The sequence below is a fragment of the Equus quagga genome, unplaced genomic scaffold (assembly GCF_021613505.1).
Source record: "Equus quagga isolate Etosha38 unplaced genomic scaffold, UCLA_HA_Equagga_1.0 146_RagTag, whole genome shotgun sequence".
NCBI classification, from domain to species: Eukaryota; Metazoa; Chordata; class Mammalia; order Perissodactyla; family Equidae; genus Equus; species Equus quagga.
Genome location: NW_025796728.1, coordinates 9,659,328 through 9,686,743, shown reverse-complemented (window position 1 = coordinate 9,686,743; position 27,416 = coordinate 9,659,328). Strand labels below are relative to the sequence as shown.

General features: G+C 44.2%; 1 long non-coding RNA gene across 2 annotated transcripts; it reads left to right on the top strand.

The window, feature by feature from the left end:
- Window positions 1-1,442: 1,442 nt before the first annotated feature.
- LOC124232927 (uncharacterized) lies at window positions 1,443-25,601 on the top strand. Of its 2 annotated transcripts, none has more exons than XR_006886944.1 (4): window positions 1,443-1,517; window positions 15,356-15,476; window positions 16,714-16,820; window positions 25,177-25,601. It is a non-coding gene; the product is annotated as an uncharacterized LOC124232927 (long non-coding RNA). The 2 variants fall into 2 exon arrangements; XR_006886943.1 differs by lacking the exon at window positions 25,177-25,601 and adding an exon at window positions 19,081-19,468.
- Window positions 25,602-27,416: the final 1,815 nt, after the last annotated feature.

The following is a 27,416-nucleotide window of genomic DNA, read 5'->3' as shown; positions in this document are numbered from 1 at the left end:
TGTTATAGGTGAGGCATATAGGTTGATCCCAACTTTCTTGGGATTGCTGTGACACCATGATTATGTGTTATTATTACATACTTAAATTTCAATAGTCATGTAATACATCAATGTGTTGTGATATTCACCATAGTAGCACTGAAGAGAAAATTTGTTCCAGACCTAGTCTGGGAGAGACCTTTCTGTGTGTGATGTAACTCAAAACCTCCTTCTGGGAAGAAAATCGGTGCCCCTGATAAAATGCCTGTGCAATTTTCTGATGTATTGTAACGGGATTAAGACTTGTTCTGGGAAACCAGTCATCCTCGCCGTCCCCTTCCCCTACCCCCAGGTGACTCTTAGACAGCAGTCTAGTTGACCTTTAACCAGATGTTCATTTCTTTCTGTGTCTAGTCTAATAATGATTATCCGGCCATTCTTGTCAAGTGTAAATCTTTGAAATGTTCTCCTAGAGGCCCCTTCCCTTGAAGAAAGGCCACAATTCAGTTTGACACATGATCATATGTAAAGAGGAAGGAGGAGATATTTCTCATGGGTTGGTGGAGTGGGTGCAAGCCAGGGACCCTGAGCAAGCTTTTATAATATTTCTGAGTCTCAGTTTTTCAATCTATGAAATGGAGAGAGTAATACCTCAGGAGGTGGTTGGGAGAATTATGAGAGGTATTGAGTGGAAAGGGCTTGGTACATAATAAGTGCACCTTAGTGTTCACCATTATTGTGATGACGACTATGGACTTCTGGTCTTCCTGAAGTAAAAAGCCCTATAGTATCAGGTTACTACTGAAATGGGGGGCCAACCAGCTTTAACTATGCTCAGTTAGTTGTCTGTTAGCAAAAGTAGTTAGTCAATATATAACTAAAACCCACCCTATAAATAACATCTCTGATGGTTGGGTCACCATGGTAACAGGCTGGGTGCTTAAGTTGTTTTTCAGGAACTGAGAGTTGACTCCTTGTCCAATTCAGGCTGGTGAAGACCACCGACTCATCACCTGGGTCTTTGTGAATGCCTGATAGGTGACTGTCTGACGTCGGAGAGCCCAAAACTCCAGCTTCAGATCATGCTATCACCTTCATTTCGTGAATGTGCATCCTATGAAGAGCCATGAAGCCCTAGTACACTTGCACAGATCATTAATTACCTCACTTCTCCTTACCTCTGATCATCTATCCTCACACTTCAGACCACCTTGCCCCTAAATATCCCTAATCCCCATTTTTTGGGGAGGCAGATTTGAGATTTCTTCTCCCACCTCCTCACTTGGCTGCCTTGTGAATAAACTCTTTCTCTGCTTCAAACTCGTTGTCTCAGTGATTGGCATCTCACAAGGCAGGCAAAATGGACCAGTGCTACTGGTTCAGTAACACTACTTGGCTCCAAATCAAGCTCTGGGCCTTAGCTTACTCTCGCAGGAATGAGACTAGAAGGAGCAGACCCATCACAGGACTCAGGAAAGGGGCTCTCCGTGGTAGCAGGAGCCCAGTCCCTCAGGGGAAGTAGGGGGCTGCCTGAAGCGGTAAGTCAGCCGGGCTTGCATGTAGGGTAATGCTCGCATTTCCCACACTTTGAAAGCTCCTCCTAAGGCAGAGGGGAGGGAATTAAACTAGAATGAGCTTGGGGCTCATTCTGGCTGAAAGACTCACACCGGAGCCTGAGCCACAGCAGGTGTGTGATCTGGAACCCCACCAAGCCTGTTCACCCCACAGCTGTGGGCGAAGGCAGAGCTGTCCTGCGGTTTTGTGCTGTGGCTGTTGCTCAGGTACCGCTTATGGGCTGTCCCTTTTCACAGCTTTTCTCTTAGCTCGAGATTTGGGCTGAGTCGGGGAGGGAAGCTGCTGTATTCTGTCTGGGTCTGTTTTCTTTCTGCTCTTGGTAGAAGAAGTACACTTGTCAGGTAGTGGGTAATTTTTCTTCTTCAACCTCCATCTGCTTTTTCTGAGAAAGTGAAGTCCATACATAAGAGGTTCTGGGAGAGACGTGAGGGGGAGATGGAGGAGCAGAGTGAAGGGAGAGGGAGGAGGGGAGATGGGAGTCTGGCCAGTGCTCCCAGCCCATATTGTGTTGTGGAGACTTACAAACTGACAATTCTCTGCCATGGTCCTCTGTGGTAAAGGGAAGAGGAGGAGTCAGGAGAAGAGAAAGAGCAGAGAGTTAGGCAGGTGGCACAGTGCTGCTCGCCTGCAGGGTGCCTTTGTGAGAATTAGAAAATGGCGCCTGCTCTGGGTGCACATGGTCTCATGCCAGCCCTCACAGAGCTCTGCACGCACAGCACAGGCTGGGTTTCGGTCTCTACTGTCTTATCTGCTTAGAGGCTTGTTCAGTGAACAGCCTGCACAACTGTGACCAGCAGGCCTGACTAGGAGAAGACCGGTCCCAAATGCTGTGGAAGATGAGGGCTCACAAAGGAACTGAGATAAGTGAAGAGGTAAAACCTTCCCTTAGTTATGGCTATAATGTCTGGTGGGTGTAAAGGTATGGTCCATTTCCAGAAGGAAAGCCTCATTACTAGGCCGTCACCTTACTCGTCGAGTGCAGCTCTTGACTTTCTCCATCAAGGCATCGCTCAAACCTTGCATAATCTAGTTCACCCCTCCTCTTCCACCAAAATTGGACTCTGTCCCTGTTCGTCAGGAAGAGGCTCCCTGGACTTTAGAGTGAAATTTCTGCCCCCAGCCTTTCTGCTGATAATGCTCACTTCCTCTTTCTGGAAAGCTCTGGTGCCTTATTCTGCTGAAAGAAGCTTTTTGTTTTTTTCTCTTACCTAATGACACTTCTTTTAGAAAAAAGGAGAAAAGAAGATAAGAGGGTAAATGAATATGAGAGTGGAGAAAATCATGCCTAGTCACACACAATTTTTTGCCTTAATTCATTGTTTTTCCATGGAGAGAGTGTCTAAAGATTTCATCAGATTCTCAAAAGAGTCCATGACCCTGATATTTCAAGAACCACCACTGTAAAATAATTCATGAAATCCAAACAAAGAGGGCAGAGAAAGTTCAGGGAGGGTTTATTAAATTTATTTTGTCCCATTGTCTGATTTTCAGCAGATTATCTAATTTCTTTTAGACCATGGGCATGAACATTGCTGCTTATTTTCCTGCCTGGCTTGGATGGCCCCCAGATTTACGTTATTCTAATCACCAGCTAGCAGGTTTCCCGTTCTTCAGCCCCTCACCCTCCATTATGTCACCAGAGTTGCAATCCTAAAACGTGTCTTTCATCATATCTCACTAAACTCCAAGCAGCTCATTGCAGTTAAGCTCCTCCATCATCTGGCCCACTCAACCTTTCTGACCTTATCTTGTTCTGTTCTCTAGCCAACCCTCCATGCCAGCCAGGCTGGTCAACGTACCGCCCACCACGTGGGCATCATGACCATCTGCCTCCAGGTCATCGCTCATAATCTAGGCCCTTGTCGCCCCTTTCCCCTTGATTTCCCAGAACCTTCCATCATTTAAGGCCAGCTCTTTGAAGTGGGGCACCCAGCTTCTGTGTTCTCACAGCACCGCATTTTCCCCATCACGAACCCCGTGACGGTGTGCTGGAACTCTTTCCTGCCCTGTCTGTCTCTCCCACTGGTCAGTGAATTTCTTCCAGACAGGGCCTGTGTCTGACAATGTACCGAACATTGCCTGGAACTGAGTCTGTGCTTGGTAAATGTTTGTTGGATAACTGAAGGCTTCTCTGGCCATTGTAGTACAGACCCACCTCGGGGATGTAGGTCCCCAAACTTCCATTGTACTTATTGTTTCTATCAGTGACTGGCGATCAGAATTACTGGGAGAGTTCTTATAAAATACAAATTCTTAGGGTTCTATCTCAGCTCTACTGAATTAGAATCAAGAGAGGTAGGGCCCAGAATCTGTATTTTTAAAATCCACAGGTGATTCTGATAATCTAGTTTGCTTTATATCTGCAGTTCTCAAATTTTTTGGTCTTGGACCACTTCACGCTCTCAAAAATCATTGAAAAACCTAAAGAGTTTTGTTGATGTGAGTTGTAGCTACTAATATTAACCAAATTAAAATTACAATGGATAAATGACAAAATATTTATATATTCATTCATTTAAAGTCACAATAATAAATCCCTTAAATGTTAACATAAATAGCACCTTCTTAAACAAAAAATAACTATATTTTCCTAAACAAAAAATTTGAATGAGAAGAGTACCATTGTTTTGTAGTTTTGCAAATTGCTTTAATGTCTAAACACATAGGTGATGGCTGGATCTTGTATCTGCTTCTGCATTCAATCTGGTGCCATTTGCAATTTGTAGTTCCGGATGCAATAGATGAAGAAAATTCAGTTTCACGCATATGTGTCGTTAGAACAAAGAGAAATATCTTAATAGCCTTTTCAGATCATTGTGGATGTTTTTCTTTGATAGTACTCCAAAAATCGATACGTTGTAGTTTCTTAAAGGTTAGTTACAATATGGAATCTAAACTGTATCAATGAATTCTGCACCTGTAGAGAATGAGTGAAATAGACAAGTAAGCCCTTAGTATTATTATGAAATTAGTTTTGACTTCATGGTCCCCTGAAAGAGTCTTGGAGAGCCCCAGGGGTTCCTGCACCACACTTTGAGGAGCACTGTTATATTCCACAACATTCAGTACTTATATCTTGTTCTCAGATTGTTGTATTTTCATTTATTCAACAAATATTTGTTGAGTGCTATGTGCCAGGTAGTGTTCTAGGCATTGGGATCCTGAATGTAACTGACCTCTCGACCAAATGATATTGAAGACAGAGGTCCCGATTTCAGAGTTGCCTCTTGACAATCCAGTTTCTGAGTTGCTGTGAAGCCATTTGGCACCTTTGTGTAAATTAGAAAAAGTCACTTCCTCTGAAGAGACACGTCTCATGGGCACACACCCCTGCAAGCGGGTGGACATAAGATTGCATCTCATGGGCACACGCCTCTCCTTCAGGTGGACGTAGCCCTGCACTGGACACAGGGTTTGGTGAGAGGAACATGGGCAGAATTGCAGCCACCACTCCCTCGTTGGCTGAGCACTTTTATGCAGTGAACAGCTCATGCAACTGCTGGTGTTAGCCTTTCATGTTTTATGTTTCTCTTGTTCTCTAAGCTGGTAAGCCTCAGCGGCAGAATCCGAACCTAGACAGTGGGGCTCCAGAAGATTCCAGTAAGTCTGTGACCTTAAACCACTAAATTACGCAATTCCTGATGCACAGTAGACTCTCATCCTCATAGGTGTAGCAGATTTCTGTTAACAGAATTATATAGACTTGATAAATTTGGCACCTCCTAAAGACAATAAAAAAGCTAAGTTGAGAAGAATCCAACTTATTTCACGGAGGGACCTATACACAGTTATCTTAAGCACAAATATATATTCAACAGCCACTAAGCATGCCGGTCCACTTTGGCGTTAACTACCAAACCTTTGTCACCAGGGCACTGATGAACCTGTCAGCCAAGTGAAATCATTATCTGGGCACTGACCCTGTCTTCAACTGTGTCAAACACTAGTGATGTTCAAGTGGAAGAGCACGGAGAATTGTCCCTTGGATTTGTTAATGTAGTAGTGACCTTCTCAAGAGCAGCCTCATCTGAAAGGTGTTGGCAAAGCCTTGATGGCAGTGTGTTCCAGAGAGAATTTTCCATTTGAATCAAGTGAAAGGTTAAAGATTGGGGCCTTCATTAGCTGTATCTCTAGCTCTTTATTTCGTTTAGTTATATTTTATTCCTTTGCTCCTGCTTGAATCTGTGCAAAGGTTGGAGATGCTGTTCTGCAGACGCCTCGGCTGCAGTTGCCTTCGCATGACGGGGACCCGCTCTCTGCAGCGGAGTGATGAGACTACTGGAGTATGAGCTGAGAACAGCTAGGCTCCAGAGGGAGTCTCTCACCGTTTAACCAAAGGTCACCCCTGCAGCCCTTCCTGTACCTGCCTGCAGAGATGTGAGAAAGCAGGCAGCCCAGCAAGTACAGACAGCTTGACAATGACCTAGGGCCCAAGGATGTGGTTGGTGGGGGCTGGGGGAGGGACAGACACAAGAAGGGAGGGGGGGCAGGTGAATTTTTCAGAGCTTCCAAGAACAATCTGAACAGAAGTTAAAGCTCTGAAGAAGGGGCCAGGAGAAAACCAAATGGGACCTGGCAGAATCAGGCTTGGACTGGAGCTGTGTGTGGTCTTACCATGACCCTCTGCTCTCCCAGCTACAGTGTCTTCAGTTATGAAAGGAGGCAACTGGCCTCTATGACCGTGAAGGTCCCTTATGGTGCTCTGAGCTGATCTCACATGACTGTAAGTTCCATGGGTTGAGAGCAATTTTTGTGTGTGTGTGTGAGGAAGATTGGCCCCGAGCTAACATCTGTGTCAATCTTCCTCTATTTTATGTGGGATGCCGTCACAACATGGCTTGATGAGCAGTGCCATGTCTGCACCTGGAATCCAAGCCTGTGAACCCCTGGCTGCCAAAGTGGAGCACGTGAACCTAACTGCTATGCCACCAAGCTGGCCCATGAGAGCAATTTTTAAAAAATTTTTTTTGTTTTACTTCCTGACAAATAGGAAAGATTGTTTCAGAAATGAAGTTTATTTTGGAGCCCCATACAAAGAATAATAACATGAAACTGTCTTTCCATTCCTCTTTTAATATGTCTCTGCCAGGCTTTTTGAATATTTAACGTGCTTTCCTGTGACATTTTAGAAATTTTCATTAAGGGCATATGGTTTAAAGCTTAAAAGCCAGGTTTTAGCATCAGATGGATCTGAATTGAAGTTCTTTCATGGCCATTTGTTAGCTGTGTGACCAAAGGCAAATTAGGCAGCGCCTCTGAACCCCTGTTGTCTCAAACATAAATTGGGGATAATACAAATACCTTTCTCATGGGTTTCTGTGGGGATTAAGTGAGAAAAATGAGTGTTAAGAGCCTGGCATGCGGTCTGGCACATAGTATGAACTCACTAGCTGCTCTCACCACCACCACCACCACCTGTGAAGTAGGAAAGGCCAAAGAGAATCAACCCATATTGCAGATAGAGAAACCAGAATCCATATTTGACTGGCCAGAAACAGCAAGAGAATCGAGTTGCACCCGCTCGTCAATTAAGCTGTCTTTATTTATTAGCTTCCTTCCCCCATTGTGAACGTAAACCACAAAAGCATCCAAACCCTGCTTTGGAAGAGTGTTGGAGTGGATGGAGGGGCTTCGCCTCAGTGGGAGCATCCAGGAGGAGGGAGAGCTTCCTTTCCACGTGCAACCAGAGGCGGCCATGCCGAAAGCTGAGTGTGACGGTGACACACTGGGTGTGAATGTTCCAGCGAACAACTTGGAACCAGGGAGAAGAGGGATGACGCTGTTCCAACTGGGTGGCTGACCGCAGCACCCTGCTCTCATGGCAGAGTAATCGGCGAGGACGCAACCTTTGTCTGATTCCCCTGATATGGTCTGACCTGGAGCTGGGAGGGTTGGAATTTTGTTTCCTTCTGTTTGGTTTTTAACGACAAAGAGGGATGAATGTGGGTTTGGGAGTGGGGGAAAGATCCTGAGCGTAAGCGTTCAAATGGCAGGTTTTAAGAGAACAAAATTTTTTGCTTATATAATAGCTTGTTCTTATGTCTACCAATAAAACATATCAATACTCAATTAAATTTATTGATAAATACTGATAAAATAATATATAGGGATTCACTTTGAGTAATGGCCTACAAATACTTACTTTTTATGATAGTGTACTATAATGATCTACATTTTCCAAGTTTTAAAATTGCAGTATGCTTGTCAATAATTTTATTAGAATCTTATAAACTTGGGATGGCAACTATTTATATTATCCAATATTCTCTTTCAGTCATTTTCATTGTGTAGTTATATTTTTGTAGACTTGCAATTATTGTGTATATACTATTTTGTGTATATATTTTTTCACTTAATATTATTTTCTGAACAAATTTCCATATTTTCCCATGGTGATATGTATTTTATGGCTAAATATTTCATTGTATGAGTGGATGCTATAAATATTTAAATATTTTTGCATTTATATTATTTCTCTGTGTATCTTCAGAAGTTGTTTATACCTTAATCAGAAGGTATAAATATTCTATAATTCTTGTGCAAGTTACTTAACATTTAGCAAATTGACATTGTTTTGGCCACTATCAGTTCTTAGGATATTTCTAAAATAATAGTCTCCTTTAAAGTTAGCTTTGATTGATAATAACTTACTAGCATAATGTAAATATTAGAAATAATTCTTACAGGGCAAAGGGACTCAAGTAGCTTTACTGAACGCCTATCGGGGGCAGTTTGCATGTGTCTAGATACTATGCATGGATTCAGTTAGTAAATGGCAAATCTGGGGTTTAGACTCTGGTAATTTAGCTCCAGAGTTTATGCACTAAACCATTATGCTGTTCTGCTAAACCTAACTCAATGCTTAAATAATTTTCTGAGGCATGTGTATTTCACTCCATTTATGGAGAAAACTGAGGCTGAGCGGCTTTAAATCAAGAGCTCAAACTGAGGTACATACAAGGACTTGGAGTAGGAAGATATTTTTTCCCTCCGCTGTCTCATTTTGCTTAGAATATATAGCTCTCTCCATCTCTATGGATAGTCATGGTTCCAAGAAGTATTTAAGTCTGCACTTACCCCTATGATGAGAAAACAACAGCTCAAGAATGATAATGTCAACTGTCACTCAGCTACTGTGTCAGAGAGACGAGGTCAGGGGGACAGTGGCAGGAACAGTGGGGAGCTGCAAAATTCATGCCTCATCTCAAGGGGCTGCTCATTCCAGCCAAGTATTGCCATGAGTGACAGCAGGTGCAACATGGCCAAGCGTATCAAGCAGCTATTGCTATGTAACAAACTACCCCAGAACTCAGTGGCTTCAAGCAATAAGCATTTATTATTGTCCACAATCCATGGATCAGGTGGATAGTTCTTCTAGTCTGGCTGGATTCACTTAGGCATGTGTGGTCAGCTGGTGGGTTAGCCGTGGGTTGGCTTTGCTGATCTTGGCTGGCTCTTCCACATGTCTTAGGCCTTGGCTGGGACAACTGAGACAGCTTGTCTTTGTTCAATATGGTCTCTCATCCTCCAGCAGGCTAGCTCCAGCTTGTTCACCTGGAGTCTTGCCAGTTTTCCAAGAAAGAGAGAAGAAGTATATATACAAGCCCTCTTAGGTCCAGGCTCAGAACTGGCACACTGTCATTTCTGTTATATTCTATTAGCCAAGACAGGTCACAAGGCTGATTCATAGATAAAGGGTGAGGATATAGATTTCTACCCTTTATGGGAAGAACTGTAAAGTGACATTGCAAAATGTGTGGACGAAGGTGGGGGAGGGTAAAGAATTGAGGCCGTTTTTGCTATCAATCTACCATATGAAGCTTCCAAGGTTTCAGGAGATGCCCGAAATCCAGATCTTTATGTGAAATCTCTTGAGTTTTAAGTATTGTCAACTTATTTACAATCTTTTAAGACAAGGTTGGGCCAACACTCTGCGGGCCAAATAGATCATGTCTGAGCTGGATGTAGTTTGTGAGTCCTCTGTTTGCAATCTCTGTAATTAATTTGCTCACATTTCCACAGTAATTGGCCAAGAAGGAGATTTAACCCTAGGACTATTTAGGTTCCACGTCCATATTCATTCAGCAAACATTTGCATGCCTTCCAAATACAAGGCTTTGACAAAGATAAATAAATAAAGCACAATCCCTTCCCTCAAGGGGCTTCTGGTCATAGTTGGGAGACAATGTGTAAACAAACATTTCATTTGTGTGAATAATGCTACAGATGTTTGCCAGTGGGGGAACACATCTTTCTCATTCCTGATGCTGCCTTCCTGGGAAGGGAGCTTGATTAGTCCAACTCTGGTCTCTCTCTCTGTGCCCTTTTATGTACTCCACACCCTGGAGGTGGAGTGACTGATCACTCTGGTAGACTGGGGAAAACAACTGGGTATGTTTAGCTCAGTTCTCTCTGTTTTCCCTCGGGGCTAGGAATAGCCAAGGAGAGCGTGTGTTCTCCTCTGATCCTTCATGGGGAAAGTCCTTCCAGAGTAAATTCCTCCACCCTGGCCTCTCTCCACCCCCTGCCCCTGGTGAGCGCTGAGAATGGGTGAGAAATCCACATCATTCTGGGGCCCAGGAAGCAAGCTCATTTAGTTCTCACACTAAGCCATGTCTTTCTATTTAGCATTATCAGTAACAAAGGTGACATGTTGGCTTCAGGCTTTCTCTTCTGTTTTGTTTCTTAACTTGCTGAGAACCTGGATAGGGAAGAGAAATGTTACTGACTGAGGGACAGCCTCCGAGGCCTCAGTGGTGCTGTGGTTATGATTGGAGTATGCATACTCTATAGGTCTATGGGCAGACGCATAGGCTTATATACACATACGCACACGTACAGACACGGCACCGTGAGGGTCCTGGCTGCTCGTACCCGTCACCATGCTGCCTCCCAGTCCTCAGCCTTGAGTTTGCGTGTACCTAGGTGGGGATGTAAGTCTTATAATCAAGCAAAGGAAACAGAAATGCTCTTAACCCAAATAAAAGCAGGCATTGAAAATGTGGAGCAGCACTTCCTATCACGTTGCAAAACTGCTCATGGTCTTTTGACACATCCTTTTCCTTTTCAGAGTCTTTCTAGCCATCATCTGCTCTGATCCCACTCTAGCCTCTGTTCTCATGTGGCACGACCCGTACTTTCTTAAGCTAAGGGCCTACGTTTCCCAGGAGAAAATGGGTTTGATTTCAAAGGACTCTTTAAGCTGAACCCTAGGTTTCAGAGTTTCATGAGTTTATTTACCAAAAGGGTGCTGAGCACCCACTGTGTGGAGAGCGCTGCGCTGGGCGCTGGAGAAACAATGGGACACGGAGCTGCATGCCTCTCCTCAGGGAGCTGCCATCTGGGAGGGAAATACGAAGCAAAAAGAGGGAAGTGAGTGCCCTGATTATGCTGGGGCCCAGGGCCCAGGAAGGCTTTAGGTGCTGGGGTCCTTCGTAAGAGGCTGAGAAACAAACTCAACAAGTGGTCCCCTCATTTCTTCTGGCAAGGTTCTTATTTCATAGTGTTATTTTTTCCTGGTAGAGCTCAAGGTCTGTTGTGTTGTGAAGACAGCTTGAGGGGAACCACCCACCTCTAAGTGTATTTTCCATCTGTCAAACGTGAGTGGCAGAGTGGCAGGTTGTGCAGGTTGGGGAAGCCCATCTTCCTTACGAGCCACAGCTAGAAGCTCACCCACTCGCTCTCTTTAATTCTCTTTGCTTTTCCTCCCTCCTATGTGCTGCAGCCAAGATGAGTAGGAATTTAGTCCAATGGAAGGAATTTTATTTCTCTCTAGCAGTTTGGCAAGAGACACTTGAGAGGAAAGCCACATCAGAAAAGGAGGCTGCTGCCACCACTGGGTCTCTGCAGTGGGTATGAGTCATTCCCGTGTTTCCATGAGGCACCTATAGCAAGATTAGGGGCAGTTAATATTTTCCATTTACAAAGGTATCTGTGATCATTTTATGGTAATGTGTAAGAGTCCCCATGACACAACATTACCCATGTCACCTCATGTTGACAAATCAATTCTGGACCTAAAGTAAACTTTGGTTTAATCACTGCTGCAATGATCTAGACCCATTCTTTGACCAGGGGACAATATCTGGGAAAATAAAAGCCATGGAGTCAGATGTCCTGAGCTTAAAACCCTGAGTGATCGCAGACAAGTTATTGTATCAGTTTCCTGTCCTATAAGACAATTTTTTATTGGATGAGATAATGTCTACACCTCATAATGTAATTAAGTCTAAAGGAAGTAATGCATTTAGCACAGGGTTGGGCCATATGGAGACTCAGTAAAAAGTTCACCTCTGTCATTTCTGGGGCCTCCTCAGTCTTGCTGGTGATAGCGAAATAAAAGGGGTGGGAAGATGCACCACTTGGCCTAATGTAAGTTGCCCACCGTGCACCGAATGCACTTTGCCCCCAGGGTGTTGGAATGTTTCCCAATCCAGTAAGGTTTTAGTGAAGTGGATGAAGCCCTCACACAAACCAGGGTACAGAGCTACTGATGTTTTTTCTCATCCTGGAGGGAGCAAGTGGAGGCAGGGCTCCTACTGCCCCCACATACCTCGATGAAGCCTGAAGAACCTGTACTCCAAATACTTTAGGCCAAAGTGCCAACTAGAAGGAGATCCCAAGAGGCATCTTGAGAGGAAGGCTCTGAGGTCAAGTTGTTGGACAGATGGCAAAAGGAAGAGAAAACCAAGAGTGAGGGAGAAAATAGAGAAGGTTTGACCCAACTCTCCCCTCTTCCTGATTCTCCCTCTTTGTCTCGTCTCCTTGAAACTAGACAGGAGACACTTCCTGGCTGAGTTGGGCTATTTTAGGAAAGTGAATACAGCACACATGTGACCTCTCATTTAGACCCTTAACAACTTTGGGAGAGAAACTTCTCTAGGAAGGGAGACAGACCCAAGAGTACACAGAAGTGCTCACCGGAGCTTCTGCTGTCACCAAAGGAGGAGCAGTCCCTAGTGGGCTGGCGGGCCGCCCTGCCGCGGGATGCTTTTAGCACCTCAGGGTGCTATGGGAGGATGGAACCAGCGCTTAGAATGGAACGCCTCTCCTCCTTAAACTGATTTAGGCCAATTTTCACTGTTAGACTCTTTAATAAAAGCCCTGGGTTGCCATGGTTATGCTGGTTTTAACAGGAAATTAGGGCTAAGTGGCTTCCCTTAGGGCCCTGCAGCTTTTAGCTGCTGCGTTTGGATGTTTAATTTCTCCTCCTGGGAGATGCTGCTCTGCAAAGGGGAAAGGATCATAGACAGGTGTGTCGTGAGAGCCTCTGGGGAGGTGGATGAATTTGATTTGAAAGAATTTATGCTGTATTTATCTATCTTATCCAGATAAGAGGTAGAAAGGGTGGTCGTCCAGTGAAAGGGCTTGGAGTCAATGGCTTCATCTGAACCCCAGCTTTGTCATGTATGTCACCTATGTGACCTTAGGAAAACGACTTAACCAACATGTCGCAGAAATGGAGACCCTAACAGTATGCACTTCACAGGACAACAGTATGCATTCATAGGGTAAAATGAGATGCTGCATGACCCCTGGGAAGCTCCCAAGGTGTGTTGGTTCACCAGGTCCTTTTGCTCACATTGTCTCAAGGCCTTCCAGCATAAGCCCTCGATGTTGGTGTCAACGCCATCCTAATTTTCAAGAAAAGGGAACTGAAGAAGCTCAAGGTCTTCCTTTGCTGGCCTGTAAGGTTGACGTGTGCCTGCTTCTCTGACTTATCTCCCTTCTCTGCCAAGCCCAGGCCTGCCTCTTACTGTCCTCTCTGCGACGCTCTTGCCTGGCTTTTCATGAGACCAGCTCCTCTCTTCCTTCGCGTTTCAGCTGAGGTCACCTCCTTGGGATTTTTTTTCCAATCATGCTAATCAACCACCCTAGTTACTAGTTAACCTCTACCATTTTATTTATTTTCTTTAAATAACTCATTATAATCTGAAACTATTTTGTTCATTGTCTTTAAACAGCTCATCACCATCTGAAGTTATTGTGTTTATCATCAGGCCCCTCCCAACCAGAACATCAGCTCCTGTGTTTCCTCCTGTATTCTTCTGATTTAACCTAATTCTGGGGACCCTGTAGAGTCTGTGGGTAGAATTTGGGCTCTATGAATTTGGACAGAAAAAAATGACGTCTTTATTTTCACTAACCCCTAACTGAAATTGAGCGTTTCCTTCATCAACAACAAACCACAGTCTTACGAACCGCACTTGAGACTGTCACACACAACCGTTTTACAGATGTCTTGAAATATCATTTACACTGATCACGAATATGAACTTACAGGATCTTTTAGACCCACTGCTAGATCTTGTTATTTAAGGCAATAATAAAGAAACATATATCTTACTATATCACAATTTAAAAATATTTTGGTAACTATTTCAATGCATTTGGCTTCTTTTAATTAGCTATATTTATTTTATGCATTCAAGGCAGCTCGACCCGTAGCAGTCCTCTTCTCCATCTTCAAAGCCAGCCATGGTGGGTCGAGTCCCTCTCATGTTTCACATCTCTCCTACCTCTTTTCCATCTTATCTCTCTGGCTAACTCTTCTGCCTTCCTTCCTCTTCCTCTTTTAAGGGCCCATGTGATTATGTTGGACTCACCCGGATAATCCAGGATGATCTCCCTGTAGGGATAATCTCCCCATATTAAAGTCCTTAATTCTGTTTGTAAAGTCTTTTTTGCCATATATCATAGCATAATTCACTGGTCCCAGGGGTTAGAGCATGTCCGTCTTGTCGGGGGGCATTGTTCTGCCTACCGTACCAGTGTTCACTGCAATAGTCTTTTCAACTCTGTTTGTAATGTGCTGGGAAAGAGAGGGGGTACAATACCATCTCCCGTGTCTAACCACAGGCTTGCGTTAAGGCTCCAGTGAAATAACTAAACAATGATACAAAGTGATATTTAAATAAAATTCATCACCCTAAAAAAAAAAGTATTAGCCTGAGAAAGGGGGCCATAGGTTTCACCAGACTGCCAATATAGCTCATGGCACAAAAAAGGCTGTTTATCCCTGTGGCCTAGAACATTGCATAGCATATAGTAGGAGCTTGATACGAATGTTTTTGAATGAACGAGTTAGTTAGATGAAGGGAAGTGGAGAAGGAAACAGTGTCCTGTGCAGAGGAAACGGCACTCAAAGGCTGGGAGCTCTGTTCTAGAAACAGAAAAACCGTGTAGTGTGGTTTGAGCTTCGAGAGCTGGGGGAGTGTTATAAGCTGACGCTGACACAGTAGGCTGGTTGAACTTCATCCTGGGGCAGCGGGAAGCCAACGAGAGCATCATGCAGGGACAGGAATAATTATGTTTGCGTTTTAAAAAATCCCTATGGCTGCCGAAAGGAGAGGAAAATGAAGAAAGCCAGTGTGGACGTCAATTAAGAGGCTACTGTGGGTGGTTTGAAGCAGGCTGGTGGGAGTGGAGGGAGGAAGAAGTGGATGGATTTCAGAGCAATTTCGGAGATGAAATAGACACCACCTGGGGACTGATTAGAAGTCGGGGTTGAGGGAAAACAGGAAGTTCAGAACTGCTGTGGCTTTCCTGCCCCAGTTCCTGGGTGACGGTGGGTGATTCAGTGAGGGGGGGAACACAGTGGGAAGGAGGAGGGACGTCGAGGGGCAGGCTCCAGGGCACCTGAAACTGCAGGTGAAAGTGTTCTTATTTTGTTCTCACTCTGGCTTTGCTAAAATGCCGTGGAACTCAAATGATGGGTTGAGTCCCAGTTTTATTCCTAGTTCTGCCACTTCTTGGCTACCTCAGGCACCTTTCTCAATTCTCTTCTTTCTCACGCAAACAGCGGAGCTACTAAACTGAGTCCTGCACACCTCAAATGCTGGCGGACACCCTTCTCCCACCCACTTTCCTCAGGTCAAGTGAGAAACATTTGAGCCTATGACTTTGCCAAAGGAGTCTCAAAGGTAATGATTTTACTCTAAGATTTGAATAATAAGTTAGGGTCTCATATTAATTTTATGATGAAATTAATGATGATGATTATTAATAATGAAAGCTAATCTGTATTTATCCCTCATCATAGAGCACTTTGCTGAGCGCTTTGCATCCATTATTCCTTTTAATTCTCTATGATCACACTATGAGGTAGACATTATTACTGTACCCAATTTACAGATAAGGAAACTGGGGGTGGGGATGCCCTGTGGCATAGCGGTTAAGTTCTCTGCACTCTGCTTCAGCAGTCTGGGTTTGCGGGTTCCAATCCTGGGCGCAGATCTACACCACTGGTCAGCTATGCTGTGGTGGCCATCCACATATAAAGTGGAGGAAGATTGACACAGATGTTAGCTCAGGGCTAATCTTCCTCAAGCAAAGAAAAAAAAAGAGGAAAATTGGCAACAGATGTTACCTCAGGGCTAATCTCCCTCAGGAAAAAAAATAAAAGGAAACTGAGGCTTAGGTTTTAAGTAACTTCCCTGAAGTTTCAAAGTTGTAGGTGGTAGAAACTGGAATGCATGCATTCTGACTCTGGAGTTTCTACTCTCCATCACTACATATTCCCGCCTTCTGGGATTAATTGCTGTTTTGGTCCAGATGTTCATTGGAGTTATCCTGACCCCTACCACCTAGATTGAATGGATCACCCCTCCATTCTGTATTCTGTGCAAAGTCCAGCTATCCCTGAGATTTCTGTAAATTCAGGAGAGCTCACATTGCCATGGTAATCTTTGGCTCAGAGCTCCTGCTTCTGTGGAATGATTTCGGTTTATGGATCATCCAGCATGTGTTCGCTTGCTTGTCTTTGCTTTTTCGGACCAGCTATGCGACCTGGTTACTCTCCTTGATTTCTACCAAGCCTCTTACTCACAGAGGGCTTTACGTTTCTAAGACATTTTGCCAAAAGTCAAAAGATGGAAGGTTTACAACATAGAAAAATGCACATTAAAAACACTGTATAATAGTTATCTCCATGTTCCAAAAGGCTCCCAGGGATTTTGACAGTGTATTAGTTAAGATTTAGGCTAAGCTGCTGAAACAGGATCCTCTCCTCAGCCTCCCCACCCCCCACCAAATACTGCTGTGGCTTTATCTGTCTCTCCCAGTCCAGAGGTGAACAGTCCAGGCTGAGTGGCAGCTTTGCTCCCCACTGTCACTCGAACCACACAGCTCCTTCAATCTTGTTACTTTGCCATTCCCTAGGAATGACTGTCCTCATCTCCAAAGTCAAAGCTGGGTCAAACCACACCCACAAATAGCCCATTTGAAGAGGAGAAGAGGAGGGAATGGAAACTACGATTTTCTTCTAAGTAAGTAGTTGCATGCACCACTTCCATTCTCATTCCATTGGCAAGAATGTAGTCATGTGATCACGCTGCTTCCGAGGAGCCTGGGAAATGTAGTCTCTAACAGGGCGGTCATGTGCCCAGCTGGAACTCTATTACTGTGCAAGAAGGGAGAACAGGGTTTTAGAGACAACTGGAGGTCTCTGCTTCGGCCAACCTGGGTTCCAGCCTCTTGCCCTTTGCTTAATCTTGCTCCTTCTCTTTGTTCTCTCTTTCCACTCTCCTTTAATCTCAGCTCTCTCCCTCTGCCTCCCCCGCCCCATTCTTATTTATTTCTAAAACAGAACAGTTTACCCATCTCTCATTTCCCCCTCACCACTTCTCCCATGTCTCAGGGTCTCACTTTCCATCCCAAATGACCTGTAAAGCTGTTGTCTTAAACAAAGATATTTTATATTCAAATCGGGAGTTGGCGCTAGCTGTTAAGATATTTTTTCCTACCCTGGTACATGGTAAAAGCAAAACAAGGCATCATCGTAAGACACTTTTCCCAAACACGCTGAGTTGAGATTCAAAGAAACCCGTTGGTGTGCAATGTAAACATTCCAAATCCTCAGTGACTTAACAAACCCTCGAGAAACACAGGCTGTTCATCGCTTAAAATGAAACAATTTCACACTACGGCAGAGCGTAAAATCTCTACTTCCAAGAAAAAGTTTCAGAAGGGGCAGCTGTTACTCTTACTACTTGAAAAGTAAACCGATCTTCGTGAGAGAGTTCTACACTCTTCTTCCCCATCTTCCTAGGGGCCACCTACTCTCAGTTCAGCCAAACCGCACAAGCATTTAAAGTTTCTGCTAGGACGAGTATACGTCATGTCTGATTGCGTTTTATTGGGCAAAGCAAGTTATGCGGACCAGCCCCAAATCAACAGAGCAGGAATCTACCCTTCTCCCATGGGGAGACTACAAGCCACAAGGCAAAGGATGTGGATTTACAATCCTATTAGGGGGAGGGAGTAGATACGGTGCACAATAATCAATTTATCAGTCATGAGAGGTAGGATGGGGAATGGAGATCCAGCCCAGGGCACAGAGAACTCTGAATGTTAGACCATGTCATTGGGGCTTTATTGGAAAGCTACAGCGAATCACTGAAGATTCTGAGCAGGCAGGCATGACCTACTCCACCTTCTGAACTCGCCATTGTGCCAGGAAGTGTGGTGAAGTTAAATTAATAAATTGTTACAAATCAGCATTTTATTCTTGCCTTTATCTGGACAAGGGTGTAACTGGACAATGGGGTAAGCCACTGTATTTGTCATGGTTCTCCAGAGAGACAGAACCAATAGGAGATATATATATCTATCGATATATATAGATACATCAATATCGATATCAATGTATATCGATATAGATATATTGATAGATATATGTAGATGTGTATATATACACACATGTACATATATATATACACACATAGAGAGAGAGAGATTTTAAGGAATTGGCTCATGCAATTGCAGAGGCTGGCAAGTCCAAGATCTGTGGCAGAGGCTGGTAGGCTGGAGACCCAGGGAAGAGTGGCAGATTGCAGGCAGAGTTCCCTCTTCCTCAGGGAAGTCAGTCTTTTTTCTCTAAGGCCTTCAACTGATTGTATGAGGCCCATCACATTATGGAGTGTAATCTGTTTTACTCAAATCCACTGATTTAAATGTCATTCTTATCTAAAAAATACCTTCACAACAACATCCAGACCAGTGTTTGACCAAATGTCTGGGTACCCCTAGATGTTGGCCTGACCAAGTTGACACATAAAATTAACCACCACAGCCACATACCTCTTTGTTCTTACCTTTAAAATAGGTATTGATGCAACTGGGCTGTTGGGATTACATGGGTAAATGGCTGTGGAAAAACGGTGGTATGAATGATGGACTGCGGGATTGCTGAAGGGGCTGACATCCCCCTCAGGCAGCCAGGCCTCCCTTTATGAATCCTCTAGAGGAGAACTGTCTTCTGAGAAGTTGTATTAGTGAAGTGTTCCAGCAACCCACCCTCTCCTTGCGCGGCCTCTGCCCTCAAGCCTTTATGACCTTCCCCCTAGAGTAAGGCACTTCCTTTTTATGCTGCCACTCTCTTCCCCAAAGCACCAATCTGAGCACACACTCCTCAGATGAAACTCCCTCAGTGTTGCCCCACTGCATTCCTACAAAGGCTGAGTACTTTAGGCCACCCAGGACCTGGCTGCTCCAGCAAAGTCACCCTCTTTGTCCTCTGTGCTGCAGGATCTCCAGTCCTACCCCCTGCCCCACTTGGAGCCTTGGGCCTTGTGAGGACATGCCTCATGGGCCACCTCTGGGGAGAGGTATCCACTACAGGCCCTACACAGCCAATCTAATTTTATCTACGGAGTTCCCACATACGACTTTTTCTTTGAAGACCGGATTCTGTGAGTGTTTGGGGGGTTAGCTGTTGAAGAGCATTCATTTGGTAATACCCACCTGCTCATATTTTACTGTGTATACCGTGTCATCTCACACTTCAGTCCCTTTGTTTATGCTGTTCCTGCCTCTGGGAATGCCCATCTCTCCATGCCTGGAATTGACGCTTCCCCTGCTATGGACAGAATGTTTGTGTTTCCTCAAAATTCATATTTTGGAGCCATAATCCCCTATGTGATGGTATTTGGAAGTGGGGCCTCTGGGAAGTAATTAGGTTTAGATGAGGCCATGAGGATGAAGCCCCCATGATGGGATTAGTGCCCTTATAAGAAGAGGAAGAGACCAGAGCACACTCTCTCTCCACCACGTGAGGATACAGCAAGAAGGCAGAGTATGCAAGCCAGGAGGAAGGGCTCTCACCAGACGCTGAATCTGCTGGCACCTTCATCTTGGACTTTCCAGTTTCCGGAACTATAAGAAATGTCTATTGTTTAAATCCCCTGCCTTTGGTATTTTGCATGGCAGCTCAAGCTGACTAAGACACTCCTCAAGAATTCAAGAAACTCACTTCCAAGAAGCTAATTTGAACTCCGGGGTGGGCTGACGCGCTTTGTCTGTGTTTCCATTGAAACCTGTGCATTTAGCTTTGTTAGTATTTACTGTATTAAATTGAAAGATTACTTGTTTATGTGTATACCTTTCCCATTAGGCAGTAAACTTTTGAAAATAGGGATTCTTTCTTTATTCTCTAAGCACCTGATGTTGTTGGAGCTCAAAAGAATGTGTGTGTGTGTGTGTGTGTGTGTGTGTGTGTGTGTGAGAGAGAGAGAGAGAGAGAGAGAGAGAGAGAGAGACATGAATGGAACTGGTCCTCTGGAAAAGGCCCCTATCTTCCCATGTCCACCTTGAGCCCCACACCTCCAAGAAGCCCACCATGACTGCCGCAGTCCTCAGTGATCTCCATCTAACCATCTAATGAAACTCTATGGCATCTTGAATCTGTACCACATGGCTGAGCATGAATTCATTCTCCATCCTCATTTCCTTGAATCTCAAAGTCTCACCCATTAAGTCAATTTAAGAAAATTGAAACACTGAAAAATAAATTTATAAACATTAAAAATGTTATCCATAATTCTATTATCTTTGCAGTAACCACCTCCATTTTTAAGTTTTTTAATAGTTTCTACTGAAATGATGTTTTTAAAAAATTAGTGAAAGAAATACAGGTTCATTATAGGATGTTTTAAAAATATAAAAGAGTAGAAAGGAGAAAATGAAAACCATCCATAATCCTATCACCCAGAGAGAACCACAGTAACTGTTTGGTGAAACTTCTTCCATTCTCTTTTCTATGTGTGTGTGTATATGTATGAATTACTATAACAACTAATATTCATTGAGCATTGTCTATTCTAGTGTTTTTAGTCTAAGCTCATTTACTTTTCAGTCCTATGAAGAAAGTATTATTATTTCTATTTTGGAGACAAAAAACCTGAGACAGAGAGAGGTTAAGTAATTCGTTCAAGACACACAATAGGTGAGACAGTGGGGCGCTGTGTGTATGTGTATGTATGTATTAACGTTTACAGATACCTATTATTTTGTAGCTGCCGAGGGTTGGAAGTTTGACATCCACAAGCGTTGACCACAAGGTTAGCTCCTAGAAAACTCCTGGCAGTTGGCTGCTGGCTTGCAGACAACCTCTACATCGTTACTTCACAGCTTGACATGCTGGTGCTGCCTGGGGATCAAAGCTCTGCTTGTCTTTTGGCTCCAGTCCTGCTTCAAAGAGGACTTCAGGGGTCAATTCATTCTAAAGCTTCCCTGCTTCTGGTGGCTTAGGGAGCTAAAGAATGCTTCTCAGGTTTATTCCAAGGAAAGGCTATCTATGCTTTTCCTTCAGGAGAACACATAAAGTGACTCATATTTCCAGTTCTTATTACAGAGTTATTTTTAAATAAATGGATAAAAATGATTACTGTGGATCATAAAAATATTTGATAAATACCTAACAAAAAGGAGTTATTATGAGGGCTGGCCTGGTGGCTTAGTGGTTAAGTTTGTGTGCTCTGCTTCGGTGGCCTGGGGTTCACAGTTTTATATACTGGGCGTGAACCTACACACGGCTCATCAAGTCATGCCATGGTGGAGTCCCCCATACAAAATAGAGGAAGATTGGCACAGGTTTTAGCTCAGGGCCAATCTTCCTCAACCAAAAAATTAAATAAATAATTATTATGTGTCATGAAAAAACTACTAAATTAATAGTTTCTAAGAAACAAAAATCAGTGTAACATAAAGCTCATGGTAGCTACCAGTGACCTGTAGGCAGAGCTTTGTGAAATACATTGCAGTGTTCTAGTTATTTACTGCGCTATACCAAACCACTCCAAATTTAGCAGGTTAACACAACAGTCGTGTGTTATTGACTGGGCTCGGGAGGCGCTGCTCACTTGGAGTCTCTCATGAGGTCACAGTCAGATGGTGGCTGGGGCTCGCGTCGTCTCAAAGGCCGTCTGTTCTCTGGGACTCCAACTGGACTGAGGACTGGAACTCCTATCCTTGGCCTCTGCATTGTCACTTGGGCGTCCTCATACCACGGCAGCCGAGTTTGGAGAACAAGCATCCTGAGATCCAGGCTAAAACACCTTTTATAACCCAGCCTCGGAAATCACACAGTGTCACTGAGTCCAGCCCAAGTTCAAGGTTAAAAGAATGAGACTCCACCTTTGATGTGAGAAGTGTCCAAGAATTCACAGATGTGTTTTAAAACCATCAGATGTAGAAATTCTGTAAACGTCATGGTTCTCATCAAAGAAGGGTCATTCCTCAGTTCACTCCTTGCAGTGGGCTCATTCTCGGCAATGTCCGGGGTCACGCAGAGATCTTCAGCACGCTTGGGCTTGTTCTCAGAGGCCCCCATATTGGGTACATTAGCTTTTATGACAAACAGCTCTATGATGCCATCTATCTCTTGCATTTTGTCACTGCCTTTACGAATCCTTGATGGCTCTGAAAGTGCTTTGTGGGGCTTGCCATGATCCCCTGCGTGATGCTCCAAGAGGAAGAGGCTGTATGAGGTGGCAGGATGAGTTTGTCTCTGTCTCGTGGGCTTCCCCTCCCTAGATCAGCTGCATGGGGTGACCGAGGTAAAATGGAAAGTTCTGCTTAGGTCAACAGTGGGTAGTAACTGGGAAGAGGACAGCCATTAGAGAAGTAAACAGGAAGTGGATTAATTCTTTGGGCAATGATTATGTTGCTAATAATACTCAGCATCTATTGAGCTCTTCCTGTATGCTTGGCACCATGCAAAGCATGTTACCCGCACTACCTCATTTAACTACTCTTCTTACCAGCCTTAAACGATCGGCATTATTTTTATCCTCACTTTACAGATAAGAAAACAGTGGTCAGAGTGGTCAAGTGACTTGCCCAAAGTCACACAGCTACTAGTAGATAGAGCCTGGATTTGAACTGAAGTATGTCTGACTCAAAAGGCAGCATAGCGGTTATGAATTTGACCACTGGGGTCAGACAGCTTGGGCTTGAATCCTCGCTCTGGGTGATCTTTGACAATTAATCCCTTTGTGTTTCAATTTTCTCACTGGCAGATATATATAGAGAGATAGATAGGTATCTATCTCTCTCTCTATATATATCTTTATCTATCTATCTATCATCTATCTATCTATCTATATCTTAGCATAGGGGTTTTAGCATTAAATGGGACGAAGCATTTGAGGTCTTTAACACTCAACAAATGTTGATCATTCCTCCTCCTGCTCTACTACTTGTGTCTGGTAGGATGGTGGTTTATTCAAAAGGATAATATGCTAAAGATCCAGAAATCTAAGGAAGTACAGAATGAGGAATCTGCCATAGACCCACTGTCAGACCTCAGCCTTCAGCCACTCGCTTTAGTTTCTAGTGACTCTGTGTTCCCATCTGTGAAGTGGGCACAAGACTGGGATTTTGTGATGAATGGGATTTTGTGACAACGAATGGAGGACCTGAAACACTTCTCACTATGGCAACCGAGTCCTTTCTCTATCTCCAGGTCCAACTAAATTTGCCGACCACTTACCAAACCAAATACAAATGATACCTGATGGAAGTCGATTCAGGAACTCAGAGACAGAAAGGAGGGTTAGTGACAAGCCCTCTCCACCTCCTTGCTGGGTTCCCAGCACTGTCCGGCTCACAGAGTGGCCAGATGCTGGTCTCTTCTTCTTTTTTCTTTTAAAGATTGGCTACCTGAGCTAACATCTGTTGCCAATCTTCTTTTTTATTTTCTTTCCTTCTTCTTCTCCCCAAAGCCCCCTGGTACATAGTTGTATATTCTGGTTGTGCTATGTGGGACGTTGCCTCAGCGCTACCTGGTGAGTGGTGCCATGTCCGCGCCCAGGATCCGAACCGGCGAAACCCTGGACCGCCAAAGCGGAGCACATGAACTTAACCACTCGGCCACGGGGCTGGCCCCTGGTCTCTTCTTTTGGGTTAAACCTTGCACAGTGGGGGATGATTTCCTGAAATGTGTTCACACTGCAAGAAAGCAGTGCTGTCTGTTGCAGCAGGATTTCATTCCTCGTCTCAATGAGTAACAAGGAGGCTGAGGCTGGAAAGTGCCTGATGCAGAGCCCAGCAGGGGGTATGGCCTATCCCTGACCATCAATGCTGCTCAGCTGTGGATCAGTGCTGTCTTCTGAACCCAAAGAGGCTGGGAGTTTTCTACACAGGCCCCACGTTGTCGATGTGTGTGGTTCAGCCCCCTCCCAGGCAGGCAGATTTGTGAATGTGCTGAACTCCAGTGCACTAGGCAGCCTAACCACAGAGCCGTGTTTTGTTTCTCTACCGGATACACCTGCCCCCAAAGCAGGGTTCACTCTGCTGAAGGCTCTGGTGTGTTTTACTTTTGAAAGATTGCACCCTCCAGATAAACCAGAGGGTACACTTGTGTGCACTGAGAACCTGTGAGGCTGAAAAGTGATAAAATGGATTTCCTTTTCTTTGGGGGGCAAGGGACAATTGTATAGAATTGTTTTTCTATCCAACGACATTCTCCGCTTTCACATCAGTCCGCATTTCCCAGAGCGTACCACCCAAGAGGGACACGCGGGCGCAGCACTGAAGAGCACGAGCCACAGACTGAGAAAGTTAGTCCCTTTTCAGTTTTTTTCAATCTTTCTGGTTTTGTCAAGTAAAAAAAAAAATCTTCATTTGAAGCTCGTACTTCTTTAACATCTAACACTTGCTAATCTTCCTTTCAAAACAAAACACAAGGAATGCAGACCTCTGATTTGGAGTCTTCAGTTATATATAGTGTCTACTTAAATGTTGTCTAGATAGAGTTCAATAACAATGTTTTGTTTTAATTGTGATTCTTTTGGGGATTATCTTTAATTTATGGCAAGGGATAGCAGTTTGCTATTTATTTCAGAACTACTGTTTCTTTTTAAAATGACTATATTCAAGTTTTAAAAACTAGTTAATTTAAAGAAAAACATTAAGTAAAGAGCTGTACAGGTGCTATTCATAAGGAATATAAGTCACGAAGGTCGTATGTGGCGATGTTTGGATGTGGTAGAAATGGGGAAGGCAGGACGCAAACATCTGACGTAGAAGCAACCGCGCTTTGGAGTCAGTCAAACTCGGGTTTGAATCACTGTCTGCCCCTGTTGGATGCATAACCGTGAGCAAGTGATTTAACCCAGTTCCACGTCTCTAACATCAGAAGAAAGGCAGTTCACTACCCGCCTTAGAATTTTTGTGAAGACAATGCCTGTAAGGCCGTAACGCATGGTCCTGGAACATACTCAATAAAGTTAGCCATGATTATTACTACTATTGCCAGGGGACTCTGCTTGGATGAGCATAGTGCCTGGCACATAGCACACCATGAAGTGTAACTGCTCCTATGATTCCTGTCGTTTTCATTAGCGTCATCCGTTAGTTGGCGTCTACCCGTGGCGGATACAGGAGGAGGGAGCAGGAGAAAGCGGCGAGAGAAGTTCTGACACCTCTGAGAGGAAGGAGGCCTGGGCCAGAGGAGTCGCAGACCGCAGTACAGTTACAAGAAAGGTTTGGCCAGACCGCTGAGGAGCCCTGGAGCCAAAGTCAACCACTGGAGAAGTCCCCCTTCCGTGCTAAGTCATTGCTTGGGAGCAGCTCGTGGGGAGTGTGGCCTTCGTATGAACACAGTGGCGGATCCTGAAGGACAGCATCTCGGGTGACAATCAGTTATACTCCCCACAGCAGGAGATCCGAGTTGCGTATTTCGTGGCTGTCACGCGTATCATTTCCATCCTACATGTGAAAAACAGATCCTGAGGGTTTCCTCCAATTCGTTTCTCTGGTTAACTAACTACCTGTCACTGCAACCCAGAGAGAGAGAGAGTAAAATTATCTCACACCTGAAAGTGAAATATCATATTTTAAGGATAAAAGAAAATCATGGGAAAATCATGAGTACGCCATGATCTTCTTGCTTCGATGCCCAATTAACAAGCCAAAGAATTATTTACTCTAAAGAGTTTGTCTTGATCACAACTCCTTACTAAACCTATTTGCCTTTTAGCTCTAATTTTGGATTTCAAAAATTTAGCACTTTAGGCAGACAGTCAAGCACAGTTGACACTTCATGCAAATCAAATCTAACACAGGGCCCCAAATACCAGCGCACGGATATTTTTGGCCCATACAGTGTTTAAAACAATTTTTTTGAGCCAACATTTTAAAATTGAGAGGTATCATATTTTCTAAAAATGTTGATTTTTGGCTTCTTTTGAAAATCAGCTGATCTAGAACATTGAGCCTGAATTTCTGCATGACGTTATTATCAAGGGTGAAAGTGGCTGCCCCTCAAAGTGGGGCTCTCCCGTTTACTCCACCTGTAGGCTCCACCACCCACATAAAACATGCATATGTCCTATAGCCAGCAGGCTCACTGATTCATAGTCCTGTCTGGCCCTTTGTGCAGAGTGCTAACTGTCCCCCAACATTACACTGTATCCTTCTTCTGTAGTAATGGTTCAGCTGGACTCGTGATAGCCCATCTGGGACTACATTTCCCAGCCTCCCTTCTGAGTGTGGTCATGTGACTAACTTCCGGCCAATGGTATGAAAGTGGAATTGATGTTTGGAATTTCCAGACTGCTTTTAAAGGAAAGCAAGATGCCCTCTCTTGCTCATTTTCTTCTTCTTGCCAGATGGAATGTGGACGTGATGGCAGGAGCTGGAGCAGCCATCTGACGTCACAAGATGAAAGTTATGCATTGAGAATAGCTGAGTAAAAAGATAGGAGGAAACTGGGTCTCCAATACTAAGGAGCCACATACGTGCTCTAGAAAGCTTATGCTCAGACTGTTACATCAGAAAAATAAAATTCCACTTTTGTGTCTCTTTTTTTACAGCAGCCTCAACTTCATCTTAACTAATACATCCCTGTTTGCAGTTGAGTCTGTGGCCCCTGGCTTAATTGGAACTGAGGTAGAAAGGAAAAGAGAATTCATGATTTTGCAAGTTGTTTTTCCTTGTAAAAAGAACCTTTGAGGGCAGCATCAAATGAAATTGCACTGTGAGCCGAGATGAGGCATAATCCTCTTTAAGGTAAAAACAATATTGGGAAACCCTGTCCGTGTCCCACAGGCTCCATTTGCAGGTGGTTCCATCTTCTACTTGTGAAGTGGTTTGTACAAATGGCTCCTTAGGGGCCACTAGTCCCCTTACTTTCCTTTAAAAGCAGTCTGGAAGTTCCAAACATCAATTCCACTTTCATACCATTGGCCGGAAGTTAGTCACATGACCACACTCAGAAGGGAGGCTGGGAAATGTAGTCCCAGATGGGCTATCACGAGTCCAGCTGAACCGTTACTACAGAAGAAGGATACAGTGTAATGTGGGGGACAGTTAGCACTCTGCACAAAGGGCCAGACAGGACTATGAATCAGTGAGCCTGCTGGCTATAGGACATATGCATGTTTTATGTGGGTGGTGGAGCCTACAGGTGGAGTAAACGGGAGAGCCCCACTTTGAGGGCAGCTGCTTTCACCCTTGATAATAACGTCAAGCAGAAATTGCTCGGTGTTCCAGATCTGCTGGTTTTCAAGAGAAGACACACACAGACACTGTGTCTCAGGTTCACAGGCTGCTGTGCCACCTTCTCACCTCTTTTCGAGCTC